The sequence below is a fragment of the Castor canadensis genome, chromosome 19, assembly GCF_047511655.1.
Source record: "Castor canadensis chromosome 19, mCasCan1.hap1v2, whole genome shotgun sequence".
Lineage (NCBI taxonomy): Eukaryota > Metazoa > Chordata > Mammalia > Rodentia > Castoridae > Castor > Castor canadensis.
The window spans coordinates 37,753,180-37,779,597 of record NC_133404.1 but is presented as its reverse complement, the minus strand read 5'-3'; the positions used below and the strand labels follow the sequence as shown (position 1 = coordinate 37,779,597).

The following is a 26,418-nucleotide window of genomic DNA, read 5'->3' as shown; positions in this document are numbered from 1 at the left end:
ATAATGAGAGAATCTATTTTTCAAAATCCTCATAAAAATTAAAGGAGACAAATAATCTGATCTCAAATTAGCCCAAAATGGACAAAACATGAGAAAATTTGTTTATGTAACCATGGAAATGCAACCTGAAAGAGTGGATTACCCTTTGGGAGCAAAATTTGTAACATTTGTTAAAACATACCATGAAGGTATGAGGAGATGGGTAGTCTGTTTTGGGGGATGTAAGTCAATCCAACATTTTTGGAGGCTAATTGGATAATAGCTTGTAAAATTTAGAATGTGGTATGCCTTTTGTAAAATCATTCCTTTTCTAGCAACATGTCTTCCAGAAGAAAATAGCAAAGATAAAACAAAGCAAATGCATTAGGATGTGTGCTGGGTTATTTGAAAGTAAAAAATCATAGGAACCAGGTTGATTTCTAAAATAAGGATATGTTTTGTTGCATCAAAATAATAGCAAGTAATATAATATGCAGACTTAAAAAGAAGTAGATAGCTGGGTGCTGGTGGCTCACACCTGTAATCCTAGCTACAGAGACTAGGAGGCAGAGACTGGGAGGATTGTGCTTTGAAGCCAGCCAGGGCAAATAGTTTGTGAGACCCTATCTCAAAAAAAACCCATCACAAATAATGACTGGTGGAGTGGCTCAAGGTGTAGGCCCTGAGTTCAGCCCCCAGTACAATGAAATAAAACAAAACAAAAAACAAAAACACAAACAAAAAGTAGAAACATTTATCTTTGAAAACTGTATATAATTTTTAAAGTTTTCTATTCCTGTGTAACAAATGTTCACAAACATGGAAACTTAACAACACCGGATTAGTTGGCTATGCTTCTGTAGCTCAGAAGTTTGGCATGGCATGGCTGTATTCTTTGCTCAAGGTATCACAAAACCACCCTGAGTCCTCATCCAGAAGCTCTGGGAGATGAGCAGAACTCAGCTCCTGGTGGCTATAGGCTGAGGTCCCCATTTCCTTGCTGGTTGTCATCAGGGCTGCTCTCAGCTCCTTGAAGCCACCTGTATTTCTAGCCATGTGCCCTCCTCCATCTTTAAGCCAGAACAGTGTTAAATCCTTCTCATTCTTTGAATCTCTTTGTTGCTGACCTCTAGACTCAAATTGAAAGAGTTCATGTGACTGTTTGTATATTTTTAGTGGAACTCATTTAGGACCTGAATTATATTTGCAAAATTCTTCACAGTAACACTTAGATTTTTAAAAATATAATTTTGTAAAATTTTATCTATTTTCTATCAATCTATCATTTATCTATCAATCTATCATTTATCTATCTATTTATCTGTCATCCATCATTTATCTGTCTATCTATCAATCTATCAATCTCTCTCTTTCTCTGGCTTTCAGCAGTTTGTTTATAGTGCATCTAATCATACTTATCCTATGTGGGGCTCACTGAATTTCTTGAATCTGTAAATTTATGTCCTATAGCAAATTTAGGGAATATTCAGTAATTATTTGTTTATCTTTCTTTTCTTGTCTTTTTTTGTACCAGCCTCTTTCTTCTGCCCTTTTGGGACCCCAATGATATAAATTTTAGAGTTTTTGGTATTATTCCACAGGTGCCTCAGTTGCTCACTTTTTTCTTCAGTTTTTGTTTCCTGTGTTATTCAGATTAGCTCTTGTCTACTGATCTATTATCAAGTTCATTTACTCCTTTCTGAAGCATTTTCATTCTGTTGAACCTATGCAGGGAGTTTTAAATTTCATTTATTGAGGCTTTCAGTTCTAAATTTTTATTTTATTCTTTTTTTTTTTTTTAGTTTTTATTTCCACATTGAGCAGTTCTCTGTTTTCGTTCACTTAAAGAATGCTTATCTTTATTTTATGAAAGATAGAGTCCCCACTTTTAAGTCTTTGATAATCTCAGCACCTGGACTATACTAATGTGTTTTCTGTTGCTGTAAATGAAATAGCAGAGCTGGGTACTTTCTATTGAAAGGAAGACTAAATTAGCTCACAATTCTGGGGGATCAGCGGATGGCGCTGGCATTGGCTGTGGTCTGGGGAAGACCTCGTGATGGATGGTGTCATGACAACAGTACCTGTGACAGCAAATCCATAGCTACAGAGGGAGACAGGAAGCCAGAGTGTGAGGAGGAGCCAGTCTTTAGACTACCCATTAGGCACCACCTCTTTTTTTTTTTAATTTTTATTTTATTCATACGTGCATACAATGTTTGGGTCATTTTCCCCCCTTCCCCCTTCCCCCTCGCTTACCCCCTACCCCTTCCCTCTCCCCCCCACTCCCTCAATACCCAGCAGCAACTATTTTGTCCTTATTTCTAATTTTGTTGTAGAGAGAGTATAAGCAATAATAGGAAGGAACAAGGGTTTTTGCTGGTTGAGATAAGGATAGCTATACAGGGAGTTGACTCACATTAATTTCCTGTGCGTGGGTGTTACCTTCTAGGTGAATTCTTTTTGATCTAACCTTTTCTCTAGTTCCTGGTCCCCTTTTCCTATTGGCCTCAGTTGCTTTTAAAGTATCTGCTTTAGTTTCTCTGCGTTAAGGGCAACAAATGCTAGCTAGTTTTTTAGGTGTCTTACCTATCCTTACCCCTTCCTTGTGTGCTCTCCTTAATCATGTAGGCACCACTTCTTAAAGATCCCACCACCTCCCAGTACCACCACACTGGGGACCAAACTTCCAGCACATGAACCACATCCAAATCATACCATGAATTGTCTTAAAGTTCAAAGTCTACTGTCTTTCCCCTTGAGAGTTCATTAGATTTTCCAAGTTTTTAATTTAAGTGCTTTAAAATTGTGCATTTGTTTTCTATTACAAATGTGACAAATGACCATGAACTTAGTCCTGGTGGTCAGAAGTCTAAAATTAAAGTGCTGACAGGGCTGCATTCCTTCTTTTGAAGGAGAATCAACTTTCTGTCCTTTCTGCCTGCATCCCTTGACTCATGGCCTCTTTCTCCATCTAAAAAGCACATCACAGACTGGTTTTATTGTCACTGGCTTTTTATTGGGTCCACTGGACAATCCAGATACTCTCCACACCTCAGGGTCGGTAACTGAGTTACATTTGTATAATCCCTTATTCCATGAAAGCTAATATGTTCGTGGTTTCTGGGGATGAGGGAGTGGTCATCTTTGAGCAATCATTATTTGTTCATCTTCTGCGACTTGAATATTGAATTATAAGACTAAACTTTCTTAAAATTCTCTGGCAAATGTTGGCTTCTTAATGGTACTGGGCTTTGAACTCCAGGCTCTGCATTTGTTAGGCAGCTAATCTATAGTCTGAGCCTTGCCTCTTGCCCTTATTGCTCTGGTTATCTTCCTAAATTTTACTTTTGATTTATTATACATTAATGATATGAGGGGATTTTGCTGTGGTAGTTCAATACATGCAGATTGTATACCTTGAACAAGTTTGTCCCCTCCATTATATTCCCATTCCTCTTCTTTCAGACAGCATTTGGTAGGTTTTAATATGCTGTGTTCATATGTGTATATGCAGCATACACCTACATGGGCCTGGACTGTGACCTCTTACTCTACCCTTCCCATCATCACTGGGATGACAGGCAATTGTCACCAGTCCTAGCTTTCATTTTTTGTTGAAATGGGGTCTTGCTAACTTTTTTTGCCTGGGCTGGCATGAAACCAAGATTCTCCCAGTCTAAGCCTCCTGCCTAGCTTGGTGCATGGCACAGCACCTGGTTGAGATGAGGTCTCACAAACGATTTGCCAGTGCTGACCTCGAACCGCTATCCTTCTGATCTTAGTCTTCCAAGTAGCTAGGATTACAGGTGTGAGTCACCTGCATCTGGCTTGATTTTTTTCTTTTTTTTAAAACAGGCAATCAGAAAGGTTCAGATGGCAAGTCCTGCCATATACTCTGTGGGTTGTGGTCCAACAGCAAGCTAGTTTTCAAAACCTTTGCAATGTTATTGGGGTCTCTTCCCTGGTATGCCCCCGGGACAGTGTGGAATCTGGGATGGTCTCTACTGAAGTCAGTTTTTAGAGGATTTGCTTTTTGCTTTGGGTTACCACTACACGTGCACAGCTACGGGTGAGCCTGGATTTCACACTTGTGGATTGTGCACAAGCACTCTACCACTGAACTACATCCCAACCCTCACACTTAGATCTAGGATAGCTCCTGCCAGCCCTTTCCAAGTGTAATTGTCCCCACACTCTGGGAGTCCTACGTTCTTGGTCCTCTGGCTAGAAATGTGAGGTTTGCCTTTCTGTACAATCTCATCCTTTATGTGAATGGGTCTATCTTGGGGCAAAACAGTGAGAGAAAGGAGAAAGAAAAGCATAAGAATTCCTCCTGTATCCTTCAGACCACAGGGGGCCCATTCCCTTGGTCAAAGAGAATTTTGTCTTTAAGTTTTGGTGCCTGTGTGGCTAACCCTGCTGTAGCTAGTATAGAAGTGTAGATTCATGACTGTGGTTCACCCAGGATGTGGCCAGTTAGGGATAAAAAGAGAAAAAGTGGGGATACCACCCATGTTCTCTGTCCCACAGTCTTTTGGATAGAAAAAGCTTTCTTTTGGAGATTTTTTCCATTAGCACCTTCTGTGCAGTTCTGGGATTTGGGCCACCCTGGAGTCTAAGCCGGGAGAACAGGGAGTTAAAAAAAATTAAACCAGAGAATTTGCTGCAGTGTTGGTTGCTCCTTTTGATTTTTCTCTCCACACATCTATTATTTACTTTTTAGAATTCTCATAGATTTGCTTTATCTAGTTTGGGCAGAGATTTTAGTTGTAATCAGTGGGAGAATGGAGCAGAGTGGAGTCATTCCATCTTCCCCAAACCAGAGGCCACAGGTAGACATTAGCAATGGAAAGGACAGTGAGGCCATAGCTGTAGGTATTAAAGGGAAACACATCATCAGTTTGGGACACAGTAATCCTTCTTCTCTACAGAGAAAACCTTGATTGAATTCCCTTAATTAGTCTAGGGGCAGATTGTTGATATGATCTCAATGACCCCTGCCAAAATTTACTGCTTATTTGATGTCGGTAGGAGGTTACTTTATCTTTTTGCATATGAAGTAGTCATTATCATCACCATGGTAGTCCTCCTCCTCTTCCTCCTTCTTCTCTTCTCTCCTCTTCCCTCCCCTTCCTCCTCCCCTCCCCTCCTCCTCCCATTGCTTCCCTTGTTCCAGGAGCCATGCTAAGGGCTTTATACACATCATATATCTTTTAAACATGCCCATCAGCATGCTTTGCAGAGGTTCCAGGCTTGGGCTTGTACAATGATGTCTTTAAGAACCTGCATTAGGTCTATTTTACTCCCCAGCATGCACCCAGCACCTGGCCCAACATTTGGTCTGTAGCAGATGCTCATTTAATATCTGTTCTGAGAACAAGAGAAAACTGCCCCCACCCAACCCTGCTTTACTAACTGTTTAAGAGAAGCTAACTGCAGCTGAGGGACGAGACTCTTTTGAGAAGCACACCAGCCTCCACACTTATCTACTTACTCAACAAACAGGAGCACAGGTAGCACTCTGATTGCTGGGATACCATGGGGAAGGGCAGACCAGATCCCACTCCACGGAACTTAATTCTAACGTGTGAGATACAGACAAGTAACTGTAAATGAATGAGGAAATTTCAGGTGAGAAGTGCTATATATGGCAGAATGAAGGAAGGTGTAGATCAGGCTGGGGTGGGGCTACGTCAGCTTGGATGGTCGTGTTGTTCTTCAAGGAGCCACAATTAGACTATAGATCTAATACAAATACAACAAGAGTATGAGAAAAAGGTCATGCTAAGGGAGGTCACATACAAGAGAGGGAAGGGAAAAGAAGGAAGTTAAGAGGGTGAATATGTTGATGTACTCTCTATACAAGAATGATTATAGAATTTTTAAACCTGTTGAAATCACCAAAAGAAGGCGACTAAGGTAGAAAGGAGAAAATAGAGGGATGAACTAATTCAGGTTATAATACATATATACATGGAAATGTCACAAAGAAACTCCCTGTGTAGCTATCTTAAACAAGCAAAAATGTCATTTATTTTCTTTTACAAATTGGAGAACATGTCCTGTCTAGGAGGATGGTTAACAGTGGGAGGGGGGAGGATGTGGGGAAAGGGTGTAGGAGTGTGAACATGGTGCAAATACTGTATACACGTGTATGAAAATGGAAAAATGAGACCTGTTGAAACTATTCCAGGAAAGGGGGTAGGTAAAAGAGAATGATGGGGGGAGGAATTCAATTATGATATATTGTAAGAACTTGTAAATGCCACAATGTATCCCCACTGAGCACAAGAATAAAAAAAAAATAAAAAGGAAGTCACAACTAGGTTCATTGTAAGACAGAACCAGTCAGACATTCATTCACTTGTAGGTCACATGACAACTTGAAATTCTCCTCTTGCTTAGCAAGCCCATGGTTTTCACTGTTAAAATTAGTATTGTAAATAAGACAGTAAGAAATAGGTAACATCGATTAAAAAGAATCAGTTACTTTACTATTGGTGAAGGAGACTTCACCAATCATTCAATGATTTGTTCTAGCTCAGTGGGGTTTTTTTGTTTGTTTATTTGTTTTTAGTCATAAAAGTCAAAACATTAAAAAATTACATAACCTTAAATTGATTTCTTACAGGATTGTAGTGTTGTGCATGGGTTGGTATAACGCCAGTTAAAAGATGAAGACACTTCTTTTTTTTTTTTTTTTTTTTGTGGTACTGAGATTGGGAACTCAGGTTAGCACTTGATGTTCTTACTTATGCAGACTTATTAGAAGCACACATGCTGGTTTGCTAGGATTTTACAAACTTGATTAAACCTTATACAAACTTGATTAAAAATCTTACTGTTCCTACCTGAAGGTCAGGGATTTTCCTTCTGGATTCACCATTGCATTTTTAGAAATTAGAACAGAGTATGACGCCAAGCATACTACTTCATTTTTGTTGCATGAATAAATGCTTCTAGAGAAGTTTTCTCTCTGATTTCACAAACAACAAAGGCTTAATTAAAACCAACAAAAGTTTGCTGCATTCAAGTTTTTCTTCTTTTCTTGGCAGTACTGCAGTTTGAACTCAGGGCCTCATGCTTGCTAAGCAGGCACTTTACCACCTAAGCCATTCTGCCAGCCCACATTTGGTTTTTTAAGTGGATATTTGACAGTGAGGTTTGAATATGCATGTTGGAGTAAGCAGGATTTGAGCTTCCAGATAAATACTGTCACATCTTCTCTTCATAGTGGACTTAACTCTGTGCCAAATGTTTCTCCATATTTCAATGTTTACAGCAGCTCTGTCCATCTTGCAGATGAGAACACCTTGGCTCAGGGAAGGTGAGGTCAAGATCCGACAGCTGGTTAGTGAGTGAACTAGAAGGTGAGTCTCAATTGATCTGGCCCTGAAATCTGCATTCTTACCAGTTGAGCTAGGAAATCTGGGGACACTGGGCTTCTAAGGTCTGGGTCTCCAGAGCTGGATTTCCTGGGCTTGGATCATAGGTCTACTGTGTGATTTCAGGCACATGGCTGGACCTCTCTGTGCCTCAGTCTCATAACCTGTAAAATGGAGATATGAATGTTACTTGCCTGGTTAATGAATATTGTTAATATAACTGAATGAGGTAACTTGTATGAGACACATAGTAAGTAGTTCACAAGGGTGACTTATGACCGTTATTTCAGAGTACAGAGAGTTTGGGTGTTTGATCCTGGGTGGAAGAAGTAGTGGTGGGTGGTGTGTATGGTCTGCCACACTGTTGCTGAGGCCATACACATTTTCTGCCTCTGTCTGTTGGTTTGGGTCATGTGTCAAGTTGGCAGTCAATTTTCCCAGAGCGGTTGGGTGCAGTGGATCTCAGAAGCTGTGCCACAGTCATAAAGCACGTGGGCACTGGGATGGTCACCATCTCTCCTTGTGATGAGAATGGATGGCTGTAGCTGTATTGATTAGGCAGCCGTCTCTCTTGCAGTTCTGAGAGGCCCTGAGCTTAACCCACAAAGACCAGTTTTGCTGCTTTGTGCTCTTTTCTCTTGACATTTTAACAATGTCTGTGAATTAATGATGTTCCAGGGAGTATTTTAAAGGAATTGGCTGTGGATGAATTTGTCTTGGCCCATGGATCACAGAGAGATGACTGATGTTATCAACACCCCTGTCCTTTCCTATTCCCCTCCATGACATCTGTAGAATCATTGTTCTTTCTTTTTTGTGTGTAGGGCAGTACTGGTGTTTGAACTCAGGGCTTCGTGCTTGCAAGAGAAGTGCTCTACCACTTGAGCTATGTCCTCCGTCCTTTTTGTTTTATTTTTCACATAGGGTCTTGTGTTTTTTGCCTAGGGCTGGCCTCAGACAGAGATCCTCCTACCAATGGGATTGCAGGCATGAATCACCATACCTAGCTTATTTTTGAGATGGAGGTCATGGTCTCTAACCATGATCCTCCCAATCTCGGTTCCAGGGTAGCGGTAGAATGGACTTTTTTGAGACACCAGTGTGATGGTGACACTTTGTGGGCCAAAGCTCTAGTAGTAAGGATGTTTTCCAGAGTGATATTAATGTTGGTCATCCTATCCATTTAACTACCTAATAGTGGTTAAGTGGTTGTACATACTCCTCCAAACACATCACTTGCACACTGAGAATTGGTATATGAAATGTCACCTCCCTAAAACACACAGATCAGAAGCAGGGAAGAGCTGGCCTCCCTTGCAGAGAACTCAGGGCTCCTCTCTGCCTAGCCATAGCCTTTCTCCCCTTCCTGCTCTGTTGCCCTGTCACACACTGTAGCCACACAGCCTTCCCTGCCTGTGGGGGCCCTTTCATAGCCCCAGCATTGAGCTGTGCCTTCTCTCTGCCCTGTGAGCTCTCCTTAGCCCTCTCCAGAGAGGAAGCTCCCCTCCTGCTTCCTGTCAAGATTTCTTTTGTTCCAGAAGCTGTGCTAGTCCCAGGGTCACAGCTTAGCCCCTCAGGGTCACATGCAGCAGTCCTTTTCCTTCCCTCACAGGTTACTTTTGTTCTGCTGAGTCTCCTTTTTCTTCTTCTGGAATACGAGAACCTCAGAATAGAGGGAAAGGAGGGGAGGCATGAGTGTGTAGCAGGGCCTGGGCACAAGCAGGGTGATGTAAAAAAGACCCCCAAAGCCTCTCTATACCTCCTTCCTAGAAGTTTCCTGTTCTCCCTTAACAAGTAAAAAGCAGGAAAGCAGAGCAGTCAAGGGTTTTTTCATATCTAGGTTTGTAGCTCTGGTTCTTACCTGCTGTGTGGCTTTGGGCAAGTTGTTCACTATCTCTGTAGTTCAGTTTCCTATCTGTATGATAGTGGGGACAAGAATTGTTTCCACCCCAAAGGATTAAATAAATTAATATATGCAAATTACTAAAAACAGTATCTGACTCATAAAAGGGTTATATAAGTATTGCTATTGTTATTTTTATTATCATCATCATTATTATTACTGAGGTAAGTAAGAGCCAGCTTTTAAAAAGTATTTTTTTCCTACTGGAAAAGTTCAGACAATAAGCACATGAATAAATCAATACTAAGGTGATATCACATTGCTATGTGATATCTCCAAAGAGGAGAATTCAGTAGGGCATGATTAATTTGGAGGAAAGAAGAGGGTTCTTCAAGATTGTCTTAGTGGGTCTGTCTGAGGGGACTGTGGGAGGCTGGAGGGGAAAGAGAATGTTAGAGAATGAGACATCTTGAGGGCTGGTGGGATGGCTCAAGTGGTAGAGCGCCTGCCCAGCAAGTGTGAGGCCCTGAGTTCAAACCCCAGTGCCAGCCAAAAAAAAGAAATGTAGAGAATGAAAAATACTGAAACATTGCGTCTGAAGATAATCTAATGCAATGTACTGTAAGCGTTGAACAATGGGGGAGCAAGGTGATAGAGGAAGAGTAAGTAATGGGGGTGTTCATTTGACTAAGGCATGATATTTACATGTGTCAAATGCCAACGTAAAACCCCCTTGGGCTATCAAGATACACTTAAGAAAATGAAGGACAGGAGAGTAAAAACAGGTCTTTTCCCAGAGTGAGTACCAGTGGAGGGGGGTGGGCATAAGGAAAGGGTGAACGAGAATGAATATGATGGTGTATTTTATAAATATATGAAATCAGAATAATGATACCTGTTGAAATTGTTCTTAGAAGGAGAGAGGAGGGATAAGGGAGAAGGATGGAGGGAGTGCACCTAATTAAGATATATGTAAATATATCTTAACCTTCTGTTCAACTGTTACATGCTGATTAAAAAATTAAGCACATACATAATATCTAATTACACACATATGCAAATATCACAGTGTTTCCTCCAGTACAATTAGTTTATGCTAATTTAAAAATTTTAAAAATGTGTAAAAAAAAAAAAAGAATAGAGTTCTTGGTTGGTGTGGTGGGGAGTGGACCTCAGTGAGGAAGGAACATCTGGACAGAAGCTTGGGTACTAGGGGGAGCCAGAAGTGAGAAGCACAGAAAGATATTCCAGGGAGGTGGAAGGGAGGAGAGGCAGGGAGGATGCAGGAGCATGGTGCATCTGAAGAGCAGAATGTCTCCAGGAGAGAACAGTGCCAGGGCTGAAGGATTGGTAGGGCTTTGTCACCACAGTGTTGGCAGCTGAAGCAAGCGCTAGAATTTTTTTTTTGCCCTGCTCAGGAGCTTGGTTCTTGTGGTCCTGTAGCTGGGACCAGGGCTGATACTAGGCTCTTTTTTTTTCCCCTTGTCTTATGTATGTATGTATGTATGTATGTATGTATGTATGTATGTATTTATTTCTCCTTTATTCACATGTGCATACATTGTTTGGGCCATTCCCCCCCCCACCCCCTTGCTTTCAGGCAGAATCTGTTCTGCCTTTATCTCTAATTTTGTTGAAGAGAGATTATAAACAATAATAAGAAAGAGAAAGCATTTTTGCTAGTTGAGATAAGGATAGCTATACAGGGAGATTCCTAGCATTGCTTCTATGTATAAATGTGTTACATTCTACGTTGATTCATCTCTAACTGACCTTTTCTCTAGTTCCTGTTCCCCTTCTCATATTGACCTCTGTTGCTTTAAAGTTTCTGTATTAGTTCCTCTGCAGTGAGGACCTCAAATACTATCACGTTTTTTGGGTTTCTTACCTATCCACATACAAGAGCTAAAATTTGATTCTCACCCCACTGAAAGACCCCAGAGAGCCTTATGCAGAATCTGATACTGCCAGTTTCTAGTTGAAGCCCAGCCTGGAGCACTGTCTGCTGGATTCTTGCCTGTAAAGGCTCTTCAAGGTTTGTAACATGGCAGTACTTCCCCAGGAGAGAGGCCCACCCAGGCCTGCCTTGCCTCAGACTCTTTCCAGTCTGTTTGTTTCCCCCCAACTCATCCAAACCTTCCCTTCCTGTGTCCACACCCTAAATTAATGCCCAATTCTAGCTTGGGATAGAGTGTTTCCACTCTGTTCACAAAGACCCAAAGTTCCTCATCAGGAAGCCCCTCAGAGGAAACGCAGGTATGCATGGGCGAATATTCCCAACATCAGAAATAAAGTCACCTTGCAAATCAGCTAGGCAAAGGGACCATTCTTTGTGGCTCTCTCAGATCCAGCTAGCCCTTTAATGTGGAAGTCTCTTCCTTTAATCATATCTTAGTACTTTGAAGTGGATTTGTCTTTGTCTCATCCTCCCGAGGATCCTGTCATCCTGTGATCTTGGCTGTGGTGCACACAGAGGGAAAGTGGAGCCAGCTAATGCTGGTGAGAAAACACTCAACCCTCATTTTCCCAATCATTTAGTATCTGACTTCATGGGCCCTCTGATCACCAGTCTAAAAAGGTTGACACTGAGCTGATTTCTGAAGAGACAGAGGCTCATTAAGTCTCTCCATCCCTCCCTTCCATTATCTTTGCATTGGATGGTATTCCTCATTAGATGGGATTTGGAATGGGGGAAGCTGCTGGCTGACTCAGGCAGTTTATACGTTGGGGCAGAGCCCATGAAGGGTATTTTAATTTGGGGACAGATGGAATCAAGGGTAGTGATAGTAGATGCAAAGCCTCTTCTAAAGTAGCTCTGAAAATGTGTGACCTTTCTATGTAGTTCATTAAAAGGTGGTGCAGGCTCATCCTGGATGGGCCACTCTGTCAGTCTTTGAGACTCAAGGTGTGTCCCCTGTGGGATTCAGTTTGGGTCCTGGACATGAGCAGAGCAAATCTGAGTTCAGATCTGGCCACCTTGATCTGGGGGTGGGGGAGACTTTTCCCATTCTGAGGTTCATAGAGGAGAGATTGTATGAATCCATCTTGCATTATTATGATGAAAAACCCAAGGCTGGGCAGCTTTATAAGAAAAGAGGTTTATTTTGGCTCACCATTCTGGTGCAAGTTTGAGGGGTCACATCTGGTAATAACCTTCTTGGCCTCAACTCATACAGAGTTTCACATGGCAAGAGACGGGAATCATGTGTGTATGTTTCTTCTATTCTCTCTCTCTCTCTCTCTTGACAGTACAGGGGTTTGAACTTAGGGCCCTACACTTGCTAGGTGGGCTCTCTACCACTTGGGTGTTTTAAGGGAAGGTAAAGGAAAGAGAACAAATGTCTTTTTTCCTAATGTCTCCTCAGTTGCTAGCATGTGCCGACATTTTGTCTGAATGATCCGGTTTGCTTTTCATCTTATTCCTTAGGATGGAAGTATTCTTTATCTCCACTTGATAGAAAATTTAAGTTATTTTCCAGGGTTATGTAACTCATAAGGAGAAGTCAGAATTAAAAGCTTCATTCATCTGACTCCAATGCCCACAAACGTCCTCTCTCTTCCAACTGATGATGGTGACTTTGGCAAATGCTGTCCTGCTGTAGGGGCTTTAGGGGACTCTGTTTAATGGGGCTTTATGCCAGGTTCTGTGCTAGGGCTGGGCTACAGAGATGAAACAGACATATGCTCTTCAAGTCTTTCTCCTGCACCGAATTCACAATATTGTGAGTGTTAAGTGTTGCAAATGTTTCATAAATGATAAAAGTGGATACATTATCTTAACAATAATAGGAATTAAATAACTACTAAAGGTATTGCAGTATTGCAGTCTTTCTTTTTCCTTTTTGGCTCAAGGCAATTATTTAGGGCGTTAAGCAAGTTGTGAAAATAAGACTTGTAGACATGATGAGCAGATGAAAATGTCAACATTTTCAAAGGCCAGGAGGAAAATTCAATTTATGTTCCATTCTATCCTTGGCAAATAGTCAGTTCCCTCCCTCCCTGTTTTCCTGTTAGTCACAAGTGATGTGGAGCTGGCTTGTTTACTTCTTTAATCTGTTTGCTTATTGACATTCACACAGCTTTGGGACTGGGGTTTTTCCATTTCTTTTGTCATATTGATGAATGCCTGGACAATTACATAGCAAAATGACTGTGAGTTTCAATAAATCTGATTCTGCACTGGAGCTTAGTCTACCGGGAAGGTCAGATGACATCTTACAAGCAAGGAAATAACCTATGATGACATCTGACAGTCATAAGGACAGTTTTAGAGAGATATGCCTCCATGTTTTGGCATATAAAAGTCATATATCTTAAACTGGACACTATAAGTGGATTTAAATGCAAGAGAAGTGGCGACCCAAGAAGTTATACAGTTCCTATCTAAGTGACATTTCATGAAGAGTCCATTGAATTAGGCCAAAAATATTTTGTGGTCAATCACTGATTCTTCACTAGATATTTCAATAGTATACATTAGAAGGTCAAAGGGCAACATCTGGGAAATGCAAGTTAAGGTCAACTTTCCTCAGAATTATCTGAACAATTTAGTCCTAATTTATATGTAATCTGTATCAGATGGTGATCATATAATTTTTATTATACTAATTATTTAACTCTCAACTCAAGGCTGCCTCTTTGGTCAAGTCTTTCTAGATCTAAGACTAGGTAAAGTCCCTATGTTAATTACTCCAAATGATACTTTTGTTTTATAGGATTATATATTCACAATGTCTGTCTCTTCCTTAGAATATGCAGTCTGTTAGCAAAATGGGTATGAGGCTGGTCTTTCCAGCGTTGTCATCTTGGGTGGCCCACTGTGCCTGGCACATGGAAGATTCTCAAAAGAGGCTATGAACATGAAGAGGTAAAGCCAATCTTAGAGCCCCTGGATGTACAAATGAATGAAAATTCTCTGCAATGCATTGCAAATTTGACAGTTCTATATACATCTGTGTGCATTTGAGTGTGGTTAACTAATATCCGGAAGAACTGTACACTTCTTTCCACTCACCAGTGGCATTTTCAGAGGTTCAGAGAAAAGAGAATTTAGTTGAAGCCCTTACTGTGAAGAACTCACTCTGGTGCTCCTCACCTGTGCCATGAGGTCAGGTACTTGGAATTCTTTCCTCCAATTCCAAGATACGATTCGATGCTGACCCATATGAGGTGCCCTTGTGGACAGTGGTACAGAATTTGAGAGGTGATTAACTGGCCTCTGGCAGTGTGGGAGTTCAGAATAGCCAGAGCCAACTGACCTCTAGGGGAATTGAGCTCATGAACTTGCCCTGAGTAGTGTTGTCAGACTATCATCAGCATTTGGAACCACATTCAAATCTGTACTGTTATTTCAGAGACTGAAAATAGGAGCTTCTAGATTTTGGGTACTTTGAGCTACCTTCTATTCAGTTATTGATGCATGCATACATTCAACAAATAATTGTTGAGCACTTGCTGTGTACCAGTCATGATGATAGGTTTAGCTTTCGTGCATGGCCCAAGGCAAAGCTGCACTCTAGAACAATGATGGTTAGATGGATGGTCATGCATTGGGCCTGGAGAGCAGTGCTGCCTGCTGGGACTGACCCTTTCTTTAAGTTAATCATGGGAAAAGCATTGCTTTTCCTGGATAGCCTACTTGAAATGCCAGTATGTCTTTAATTTGACTGCATGTTTGCTCAGAAGGCAAGTGATACTGTGGTTCTAGACAATCTTATTTTTAAAAAAAGAAAGTGTAATATTTATTTAAATATTAGCAATTTTTTATTAAAATGTCAATTAACAATGAGAACGAAGCAACAAGAAGATTAGGAACACATATAATGAAGATACTCAGGTATGCTGTGGGAATCCATACAAAGAAAGTAAGTATTTGGGGTATGTTCGGGTGAGGAGGGGGAGTTTCTTCCCACTTTGGAAGTGATGGTGGGGAGTCATTAAGCAGTAGACTTGATTCTTCAAGATATTCTGCAGTCATGTATGGTGGTACACACAAGTAGTCTCCCAGCCACACTGCCATAGTAGCAATCACCTTTTATATTGAACAACATTCACAAGTATGTTTAACTAGACATTTAGACTCAAGGCTGGTGCCAGTAGTGAGAGGATTTAGGAAGGAACCAGCATTTACTAGAAGCATAGTTCAGATATTCTTCCTGGGAATTCTTGAAGCAGTCTGTGTAACAACTCAGATCTGAGGTGAGTTTTACAGCAAACAGACCAGGAGTTGCACCAGCTTAAAAACTTTGCATACCAGGAGATCCAATATTTCTTTCTCCTGCAGCTCCTCCATAGACATAGTTTCTAGAATCCCCACTAGAGTCATAGTGCTTACTCATGAAGCCAAAAATGATGGCTTGTCACCAGCATTTATGATCCCAGTCTAGCTGTAAGTTGCCAACATGGGTCAGTTTTTAATCATACTTGATGTCACTTCATTACACAATTGCCACATGTCTTTATCAACCCACCAGGGGAGAAATGCTGAAGAGCTATGAGAGGTCAACTTCCCATTTAACAGGAGAAAGTAGGTTATTAACCCTTTATCTATAGTCAATAACTGATTTATTGAGAAAATTATAGTGTACCAAGGGCATAAAAGTGAAGCTATGTTTTTTTAAAAATTTTATTGCTGTGCTGGGATACATTGTGGTATTTGCAAAAGTTCTTACATTATATCAAATACATCCTACATGAATTCACCCCCTCCTACATTCTCCTTTGTCCTCCCCTCCCCCATTCCTGGAATAGTTTCAACAGGTCTCATTTTTTCATTTACATACATTTAAATACACAGTATTTGCACCATATTCACCCTCCCACACCCTTTCCTCACCTCCTCCCCCTTCTCACTGGTACCAACGCCCCCCCCCCACAGGACCTGTTCCACCCTCCTTGACTTTCAGACTTGTTCTTAAAAACACCTATAAGATAAATATGTATCATTCTCTCTCATCTCTATCTAGATGTATACTACATAGAGACATGCAATTCATTTGAACTAAAATTGTTCCAGTTCTAAGAGACTAGATATTATGAAGTTTCTTACATTACTTTGCAAATGCCTTATTACAAGTCCAACTTAGAAAGGCTGACACATGACAGTCCTTTTACCTGGAGAAGTGACAGTCACACTGACTGTTCCATTTGGCCATTGTTTAGCTAATTAGGTAATTGGGTGAGTCATTATTTAATGATAGCAAGCTGAAAAAGAATTTTTTGCAAAAAAGCTTTAAAGATGGACCTGATCATTGTACATTGTATATACATTTATTGAAATGTCACACTGTACTCCAAAAATAGGTACAATTATTTTGTGTCAATTAAAATCAATTTTAAAAAGCTTCAGAATGTAAGAAATAATTTTTTAAAACATTTTTATTAGTATGTGATAGTTACACAAGGGATTTCATTGTGACATTTCCATATATACAAATATGGTACCCCAGTTTGGTTCATCTCCTCCATTTTTCGCCCTCTTACCCCACTCCCTTTCTTGAAATGACATTGACAGGTGTCAATGTTCCATATACATACGTGGATAGAATACCCTTCAACCATATTCACTCTACTCTCTTAGAAATAATATTATGATGCATGTACAAGTAGCAAAGAAAAAACCACCATGTAGCTTAAGAAAGTCCCCAGTACTATAGAATTCTTCACCCCAGTACTCTCCGACTTTCTTCTCTTATGCCAGTTCTACCCTCTAGAGTTTGATGAGATTTACATGGGATTTTTCTTCTTTGTTCCAACATCATACAGCTTGGCCATATGATATTTTTCTAACTCTTTAGCAGTTCTTTCCATCATGTGTACAGAAGTGCATGGTCTCTAGATCACATTACCTGGGTCACACTTGGGCACCACCATTGATTTTGTAAGGCAAGTCATATTCTAAGGCAAGTCATTCAATTTCTTGGAGCTTCACTTTCCCCATATAAAACGGAGGCAGAGAGATAGAGAGATATACATGTTTACATTACAGCACATGAGATAACAATGACTTCCATCTCAGAGGATGGGAGAAGGCTTGTAAGATGCTTGGCACAGTGCCTGGTGTGTAGTAACCTCTTGATAAATGTCACCTTTCAATCCTTTACCTGGACAACATGAATGGATGTCAGATGTTGTGCAAGTTGATGAGTGGGTACCACTAGTTTATTGAGGACTAGTTTGGCTTCTGTTAATTCTGTCTGTCTAAAATGAACTTTATAACCCTAGAGTGTCCCAAAGCAGCCCATGTGCCTTCTGGTTCATCACCTTGGTTCCTTTCTATTCTCCAATTTCTTTCTTTTTCAGCTTGTTTCTTTCCATCACTTGTCAGTTGCTTCTTCCTTTATGAGGTTGAAAAATGCCTACTCATGACTTATCTGGTACATCAAGCCATATGTTTCATTTATCACCAGCATTTAATTTATCTGACCTTCACCACTATATTCAGAATTTAAGCAGACAGATGCAGTTGTCTCTCCTCTCTTCAAATGTTGCTTTAAACATGCTAAATTAAAAGCAGGCATGCCACTGTAATCCCAGCTACTCAAGGGGCCAGAGATGGGATGGTCTCAGTTTGAGGCCAGCCTGGACAAAAACCAAAGAAACCCAAAGAAACCAAAATAAAAGGCAGTAAAGTTAGTGAGACCTCATCTCAACCAACAAACCCAGTGAGGTGATATGTGCCTGTGGTCCCAGCTGGTGGGAGGCGTAGATAGGAGGATCACTGTCTGAGGCTGGCCCTGGGGGAACATGTGAGACCTTACTTGAAAAATAACTAAAAAAAAAATAAGACTAGGAATGTGGTTTGAGTGGCAGAGCACCTGCCTAGCAAGCATGAAGCCCTAAGTACCTGGTACCACCAAAAAAAAACAAAACAAAAGCCAAACCAACAAACAAAAAACCTTCTAAGTCAAAAAGTCACCACTGATGTGACATTTTGTTTAAGATTTTTAGACTATTTTGCATAAATGTACATATAGAATATTTATCTGCTTAATCTGTCAATGTTAGTATAAGACTATGATCAACCTACCTCAAGCAAGATAAGTATTTATAGAAGTTTCTTTTATCTTTTATTGTTTTAGAGTGAGAGTGATGATAAAGTTTATTAGGAAAGAAATTCATGTTCAGTAGACTGAAAACGGTCATTTCTAGGGAGAGAACGAGAATGACAAAAGTTCCTTTTATTTTTAAAGAGGCAGGGTATTGGACACTACTCCATCTTGTCACTAGAGCTTTCTTCTGAAACAGATGTTCTGCCCACCCAGTTGACTATGAATTAAAGGACACTAAAGAAAGCCATTAACCCTTGAAAACCAAATTAATTTTTATTTCTAATTCACAAAGACTGTTTTTTTTTTTTTCCCTGACATGCTACGGGTGATGAAGTCTTTCCTTCCATTGACATGACCTCAGGGCACTGTCCTCTGTGTCTCCTGTAAGGTGTGAAGCTGTCTCCACACTGACAAGAAGGATCCTGGTCTTTTGGGGCCAGAGCTCATAGCTGTATCAGAAAACCTTATGTACTGTGGCACCTGTTTGTAATCGCAGTCACGTGGGAGGTGGAGGTAGGAGGATCGCCATTCGAAGCCAGTCCAGACAAAGTTAGTGAGATCCTATCTGAAAAACAAACTAGAAACAGACAGACAAAAGACACAAGTGGTAGAGAGCTTGCCTAGCAAGTGGGAGGCCCTGAGTTCCAACCCCAGCACTGAAAAAAAAAAAAAGAAAGAAGGACAGGAAGGAGGGAGGGAGGGAAGGAGGGAGGAAAGGAAAGAAGGAAAGAAAAGAAGGGAGGAAGGAAGGACAGAAGGAAGCGAGCAAGCATTAAAGCAGGCAAGCACTATGTTTCTTCCAGCAGAGCTTAACTCAAGCAGTGGGGTGGAATGTTTCTGGCCCCGCACACCAGGCTTTCCCCCCCCCACCCGAGGGAAATAGAACTGAACATTTTCTTTTTTTTTTTTGTATTTTTTTAAATTTTATTATTCATATGTGCATACAAGGCTTGGGTCATTTCTCCCCCCTGCCCCCACCCCCTCCCTTACCACCCCCTCCCTCCCCTCCCTCTCCCCCCCACCCCCTCAATACCCAGCAGAAACTATTTTGCCCTTATCTCTAATTTTAGAACTGAACATTTTCAAAAGTTAAATTGCTGAACCAGAAACTTGATGTTTTGGTGACTAGGCTGATGATAGTGGCAAGCACTGATTTCGGCCACCACCTTGTACCCAGGGACTTGGTCAGCTCTCACACACCTTTTTCCAGATCAGGGAACTGAAAGACCAGGTGGCTGAGTTACTTGCTCAAGGTCGTGTCGCTGTGGCCAGACTCCATATTGTGAGCTCAGCAGAAACATGCTAGTCCATGAGGCCAACCCTGGTTTTATCACCCCTGTGCCCTGACACTGCAGGAGGGTGTGGCTAGACCCTTCCCAAGATGGGCTGTCTGGGGCTGTCTCTGGATACCCGCTCCTTTTCTCTTCTGTCTTTATCATCACAGAGGGGAGGCCTCTTTGCAGATTATTCACTGTGGTCTTTTTCTTCTCTGAACAAGGGTGTGAGTTTGGCATGGAACCACTTACTTCCTCCTACCAAAATATGCCCAAGCCCAACTGGGTACTTATCAGTGAGCTGTGGAATGAAAAAGGTGCTAAGACTGTCCTAGTCTACACCCGAAGCTGATAACTTCAAGGACATTGGCGACAAACATGCTTTATTTTATGTAAATGAAACCAATGATACAGTTTAAAAGTATTTCTTTATGTTTTACCCTAAGTGAGATGAAACAAAGTTATATGCAAAACTTATTGTAATGAATTAGATCATGATAAATAGGAAAAGCACTGTACATGTTTCAAAGCTTAGCTCTACAGTTTGGTGCCATGCGTCCTTCAGGGAGTCACTTGGCCTCTCTGAGATTTGGTTTTCTAATTGTTTTTTGTACTGAGATTTGAACTCTCGTGAAGCAGGTGGTCTACTGCTTGAGCCATTCCTTCCAGTCCTTTTTGCTCTGGTCATTTTTGAGATAAGTTCTCACTTTTTGCCCAGGCTGGCTTGGACCATAAACTTCCTCTTTTAAGCTTTCCTCCATTGCTGGGATGACAAGCATGAGCTACGAGGCTCAGCCTTTTTCCATTGAGATGCAGGTCTCAGAACACCTTTCCCAGGCTGGGTTGGAACCACACTCCTCTATATCTCAGCTTCCCAGAAGATTTGGGATGACAAGGTGGTAGACGCCACCTTGCTTAGATATTGGTTGAGATGGGGTCTCCCAAACTCTCTGTAAGACCTGGCCTCCAACCACAATCCTTACAATCTCAGTCTCCCAAGCAGCTAGGATTACAGGCATGGGCCACTGGTGCCTGGCAGTTTTCTAATTTTTAAGAGGAGGTCATCATATCTACCAACAGGGTTATTAAACCAGCTGTATAGATGTGAGATAATTCCAGATGCTTAATGAACTTTAAAAAAGTAAGAAAAAAAGTAGAAGAATTCTCAAATTTTTCTTAGGTGATTCAGTTAGAAACATGTAGCCAAATTCACAAAAGTAATTTATTTTTCAGGGCTTGTTTATTTTATAAAGTACTCATTTTTTTTTCACATAAAGAGATGATTGAACATGCTGCATTCTTATAGGCAAAGTGTAGGCAAAGTTTTTAGTCACATACAAGGCATGCTTTTAAGAAAAACTGACAGGCACTAACATTTTATGAACATTCATCCATGGTTGCTTGAACACTGCACTTCAAAAATATCTATTGGTGCTATATTTTGTGGCATATTGTAGGAGGTGAATAATTTATCTGCTCTGACTGCTTGAGGAAGTATTTCTCCATATTTGCAAGTGGATTCTTTTTCTCATTACTTAATAGATTTATTGCACAGGTAAAATGAATTCTATCATGCTCTTAAACATTTCTCAGAAAGAGATGAATTTCAGAGTCTCACATTTAATCAATAATTTTCTACTTGGCAGGAGAACACCTCAGCCAGCATCTGATCACAGCAGGCAAAGGTCACTGTCCAATGTTCTGAAAGCGTGTGCAATCAGCAGCCCTGGGTTTGTTTTCCAGAAGGCCTTTTCAGGAAGATATAATCCACCATTTTCAAATGCTTCAGTGCAGCAAAACTTCTTATAGCTCATAGGGAAACATCTGTCCACTACTTAATACCCAGAAAAATCTTTAATACCTAGAAAAATCGGGCTCATCTTAAAATCATTTCATTTTGCACTTTTTCTTGTGGTGACATATACACAATTTTGTCCTTACTACAAAGTAGGTGCATTAATTTTTTACTGAGGGCCAATTATAATTAATTTAATAACTTTCTACATTCATTTAATAGGAAGTAGCATTTGGGGTTTGTGGCTTTTCGAATACTGGCTCTATTTCTCTTAATTATAGTGTTTTGGTGTTTGGAGCTTTTGAAGAAGAACTTGGAAGTTAAACTAGCTTTGATTTCTTATATTTAAAACTTTAATTTCTTAATTTAAAAGCTCCAATGCCATATAAAATAACAAATATTTTGAAGGTATCTTGTCCTCATAAAATATCCAAGGCTGTATTACTAAGAAATTTGGGGCTGAAAGCTAACCATATTGTTTTAAAGCTGTATCATTAGCTTTTATGTAACTATTTTATTTTTACCAATATTTTCCTATGCTGACCTCATCTTTAAAAGAAATGATTACAGAGAGACCAGGTGATATAATTAGAGTGCTACTGAGGCCAAAAAAGATCACAGGTGGGGCTCTGTCTGTGCAATGCGTGTTTGGAAGCCCAAAGAATGTTCTTTACCTTCAACACGAGTGAGTAACACGACCAGAGACATCTCTGAAAAGCAAATTAATTTGAAAGCACTTGGTTTTTGGGCCCATCAAGTTTTACAGGTTTTCTTCCTTATTGTCCTCATGATCTAATGCTTTTAGTACTAAGCCCTAGCTTTTCTACATTCTCTTTCCTACCTTAGCTTTTTTGTTTTTTCCTCCAAATATTTTTATTTCCCTTCCAACCATGTTTACTTCTTTTGGATCACATTTAGTTTATCGTGTACTATCACATTGGTCTTTGGAACGATGCTCTGTGTCTTGAGTTATTCTAGTCATTTTTCTCCCCTTATCCTCATTTACTTCCTCTCAAAGGCATCCACTTCAACATGCTTAATAAGTTCATTCATATAAATTATTTAAAATATATTGATTTTTAAATACTTATTTTATATGCAGAGACAGAGCTGCACCATAGCTGTGTCCCATTTCTTCCTTTTTCAAACTATTTTTAGTGATCATCCCATGGCAGTGCTCCATAGCTATGAGTTCCATTATATTTCAATTCAACCAACAGTCATTTGACCAACTGTGCAGCAAAAATGTTTGAAAAAAAATTCCAGAAAGTTCCAATAACTTGGATTTCCTGCGCAGTGGGCACGACACTGAATGCAGTGACAAGTCGGCACAACCCGCCGTGGACTCCTGCCGTCTCACGGATCCTTGGTCTCTTTCCAGGACCTGCTGTGTGACCTCGTTCACTTTGTGTTTCATTTGCTTACTGTGCTGTTGGGCCGACGATGCTTGTGTCTGTGTGGGACAAACACAGGCTTTGTTTTTTCCTTGTCATGATTCCCTAAATGATTCCGTGTAAAAATTGTTTACCTACATAGTACAGTACTATTTAGGTATTGAAAGAATTCTTTGACAGAGTTTCAGATTTTTCTTTGTAAAGGTATTGCACATTCCTTTTAGAATAATTCCTTGATGTTTTAAGGATGTTATTAGTAAGGTATATTTTATCTGATTTCATGTATTTCCTTATTAGTTATTGCTGGCAAAGGGAAATGCTGTTAAAATTGCTCTGTTAGCCATCTACTCATTACAGCTGCAGGAATAATCAACATGAGTGATCACATCATTGGTCACTACACTGATACACTTTTCATTTCATGTGATTTTTTAAATTCCCCCTTTTTTTTTAACTTGTCCGGTTGCCTTGGACTCCAGTACTTTGTTGTGCAGTTGCAGTAAAAGTGTATGTTCATTTTTTGCTCACAATCTTAAAACAAATGCATTTTAAATTTCCTCATTAAGTATGATGCTCGCTGGACATCTTTGGTAATTAGTATTTATCTGTAGTCATAAATACTTACCTGAAGTGCTTTTTGTTGTCACTCACTTCTAAATATCTTCAAATTTCCATTTTTATTTCTTCCTTATCCCAGCAACAGAATATTTCTTAATTTCCAGACACATGTTATTAATTTCTGTAGTTATGTTTTTAATATGAGAAATCCTAATCTCTAGGAAGTTTCCATTGTGACTGGTGCATTGTAAGTTTTTTCAAAGGTTCTATATGAGTGAATACATCTATATAACAAACTTTTTTAGTTGTTTTACAACAGGACTTTTTGCTTTGTCTTTTTCTGGGAAAGAATGCTAAAATCTCCAGCTACTAAGATTGATTGATCTTCTTTTCTCTGTAGTTTTAGTAATGATGCTTCATGTATTTTTATACAATATTATTTAGAGGATTATACTCATAATGATTATAATTTCTTCACTAGTGTTTGCTTTACCAGAAGAAACATATCATATCCCTTTGTCCTGAAGATAATTTTTATCTCAAATTCTATTTAGTTATTAAGATGGATATGTTGCTTTCTTTTGACTCATATTTTTCTATTTCTTTGATGGTACTGGGTTTGAATTTAGGGTCTTATGCTTGTTGAGCAGGAGCTCTATCACTTGAGCCATTGTTTTCTCCATCCTTTTATTTTCAAATGACAAAGACTCCCTTCTTCACCAAACTCTGGCCAGTTCCTCTTAGCTTTCTTCTAGACTAGCTCTTGACCTTGGTCTGCTGAGCTCCGTCCTAGCAGAGAATCCTGCTAAGTCAGGGTAGAGAGGATCCTGCCACTCTTGATGTATCGCCGAGTTATTCATTCCTCCCCTTTGATGTGTGAGTTCCTGGCCTGCCTAGCATGGATCATGTTAAGCCAGCAGCAGCAATAATGCCATGATGTCTAGCCAAGTTCCTCTCAGTAATTTTCCATCCACGGCCCCCTCACTCTGCAGCTCAGCTATAAATCCCAAGCTGTCTTGGATGCATTTGGAGTTGAGTTTGACTCTATATCAATGTCCCCTTCCCCTACTGCAATAGCCAAATAAAATCCATGTTGCCATTTTTAACAAATGTCTGGTGTAAAACTTTTCTTCTTTGCGACTTCTATTGTGCTTTTGTTTTAAAACAATCTTTTACAGCAATAGGTTGATGGATAATTTTTCAAAATATAATTTGACAGTATTATCTTTTAATAACTTAGCTTTTTATATTAATTTTAGTTCTTCTACTAAAACATACGGCTCTATCTCATTTTAAAAAATTTTGTGCACCTTTAGGGAATTTTTTTTCTCTCTTCCTATTTTCTAATGGATATGTTGAATTTTGTCTTATAGATTTTTAAAGTTACAGTTTAATCCTCCCTGGTGGTTACTCTTGGAGAGTATTAAAATTACATGTAGCTTTTCCACATTATCCAGCAAACAAACATTGTTGTGTTGTCTGTTACCTCATGCTGGTGGAGTCCCCTTCTGCCCACCACCAAGTTACAATTGATCTTTAGTTCTAGGATTTTTTGTGCATGTGCTTTTTTAGTCATTGCTCAATTTAAAAAAAAAAAACTTTAGCAATGTGTTTGTTAACTTTTCCTTCCAAATCTAGCAGTGCCCTTCTGGAATTTCTTTTACTTTTGTAGCACTATTTTTCTTAAAAAGTATTTTCCATGTGGGTCTTTGTGTATACTAAACATTTTAAGGTAATAAAACTATTTTTATCTCAATCTTGCATTCAATTGAAAGTTTGGCTGACAGAAAATTCCATACTTTCCTGAATTTAGTTCTTGTTCAGGTTTTCTGTTTCTTCCTGTAATCCTTTGTAAATGTGATTTCTTGAATTTAGCATTTCTGTTGTGAAGTCTGAGGTCAGTCTTGGAAGTGAATTTTGACTTTTTTGACTTCCAGTTCCTCATCTGTAAGATGCAATAACATCAGTATGTATTTCACAAGGAAAATTAATAAGAAAATATGATAGTCTTGATGGATTTACGGACAAGAGAGTAGTCACTTAGTTGCTCCCAATATGGGTTTAAATTTCACAAAATTCTTCCTTTTACAAAAGAATGGAGAAGAAAAGTGGCTTTTGCTTCTAGTTCACAACGTCAAGAAAATCATTTTGATTTCCCCCCATTTTAAAAACATCACAGAAAGTATTTCTTCCCATGGATAGATTAGTGACTTTCAGCAGCTTGTTATGAGATGTGCCTTAGGGACTGAGAGGTGACTAATAGCTTCACACCAACTGCAGCATGAGAGAGAGAGAGAGAGAAGAGAGAGAGAGAGAGAGAGAGAGAGAGAGAGAGAGAGAGAGAGAGAGAGAGAAGAAGAAGAAGAAGAAGAAGAAGAAGAAGAAGAAGAAGAGGAGGAGGAGGAGGAGGAGGAGGAGGAGGAGGAGGAGGAGGAATGAGGAGGAGGAGGAAGAGGGAAGGAGAGAGAGAAGGAGGGAGGGAGAGAGAGAGAGAGAGATATTAGCAAACCTAGTTACTAATTTGTTTTCTGCTAGCACATAGAGGTTCCTTTTACTCAGTACAGCATCTGTTCCTTGGGCGTCTGTGTTTGCTTAATGTCCTGCCCTGGTATCTGTTGGAAGTGAGTGGGTGGGGGGATTAAGGAAGGGGATCCTGAGATACAGCAGGATGGAAAGGAGCCTCTGTAAGTTTGGTGGGAGAAGGAGACAAACCCAGCGTTGGCCATGACAAGAGGTGTTGAAGAATTGCCTGTTGACTTGATATACCTTTAGCCTCTTATTTCCAATGAAGCAGTGTTGCTTTGGCTTGCTTGCTTTGGCATGACTTAAGCTGGATATTAAAAACAAAAACAAAACCAAACTCAGAGCCAGGGAGCCCCCTCTGGAAGATCCACAGTGCTTTCCTTGGAGCAGAGAGACGGTGACTCTTCTTGCCAGAGCTAAGGAAGAGGTAGAGCTCTGGGTGGACCCACACCGCACATTGTTAAACTTCTAAGGCCTTTGAAGACATTCGAATCTGTGACAGGAGTGCAAGGACATTTGCAGTACAGAATGAAAGTGGCTTTCATCTTCTCAAATCCCCATTCCAGAAAGCACTCAGCTTTCCTATCTGGGGCTTACATTACTATGCCATTTAT

At 40.0% G+C, this 26,418-nt stretch overlaps 1 protein-coding gene across 8 annotated transcripts in view; it reads left to right on the top strand.

Moving 5' to 3' along the window:
- Positions 1 to 26,418, top strand: part of Sv2b (synaptic vesicle glycoprotein 2B) — a 180,320-nt gene that overhangs the window by 58,932 nt on the left and 94,970 nt on the right. The window contains exon 2 of one of the 8 annotated variants that reach the window (XM_074062050.1): positions 7,285 to 7,352. The exons of the other annotated variants lie outside the window; for them this stretch is intronic. The gene's annotated coding sequence lies outside the window, so the exon portion shown is untranslated. The remainder of the gene's footprint in view (positions 1 to 7,284; positions 7,353 to 26,418) is intronic. 8 annotated transcript variants of the gene reach the window in all.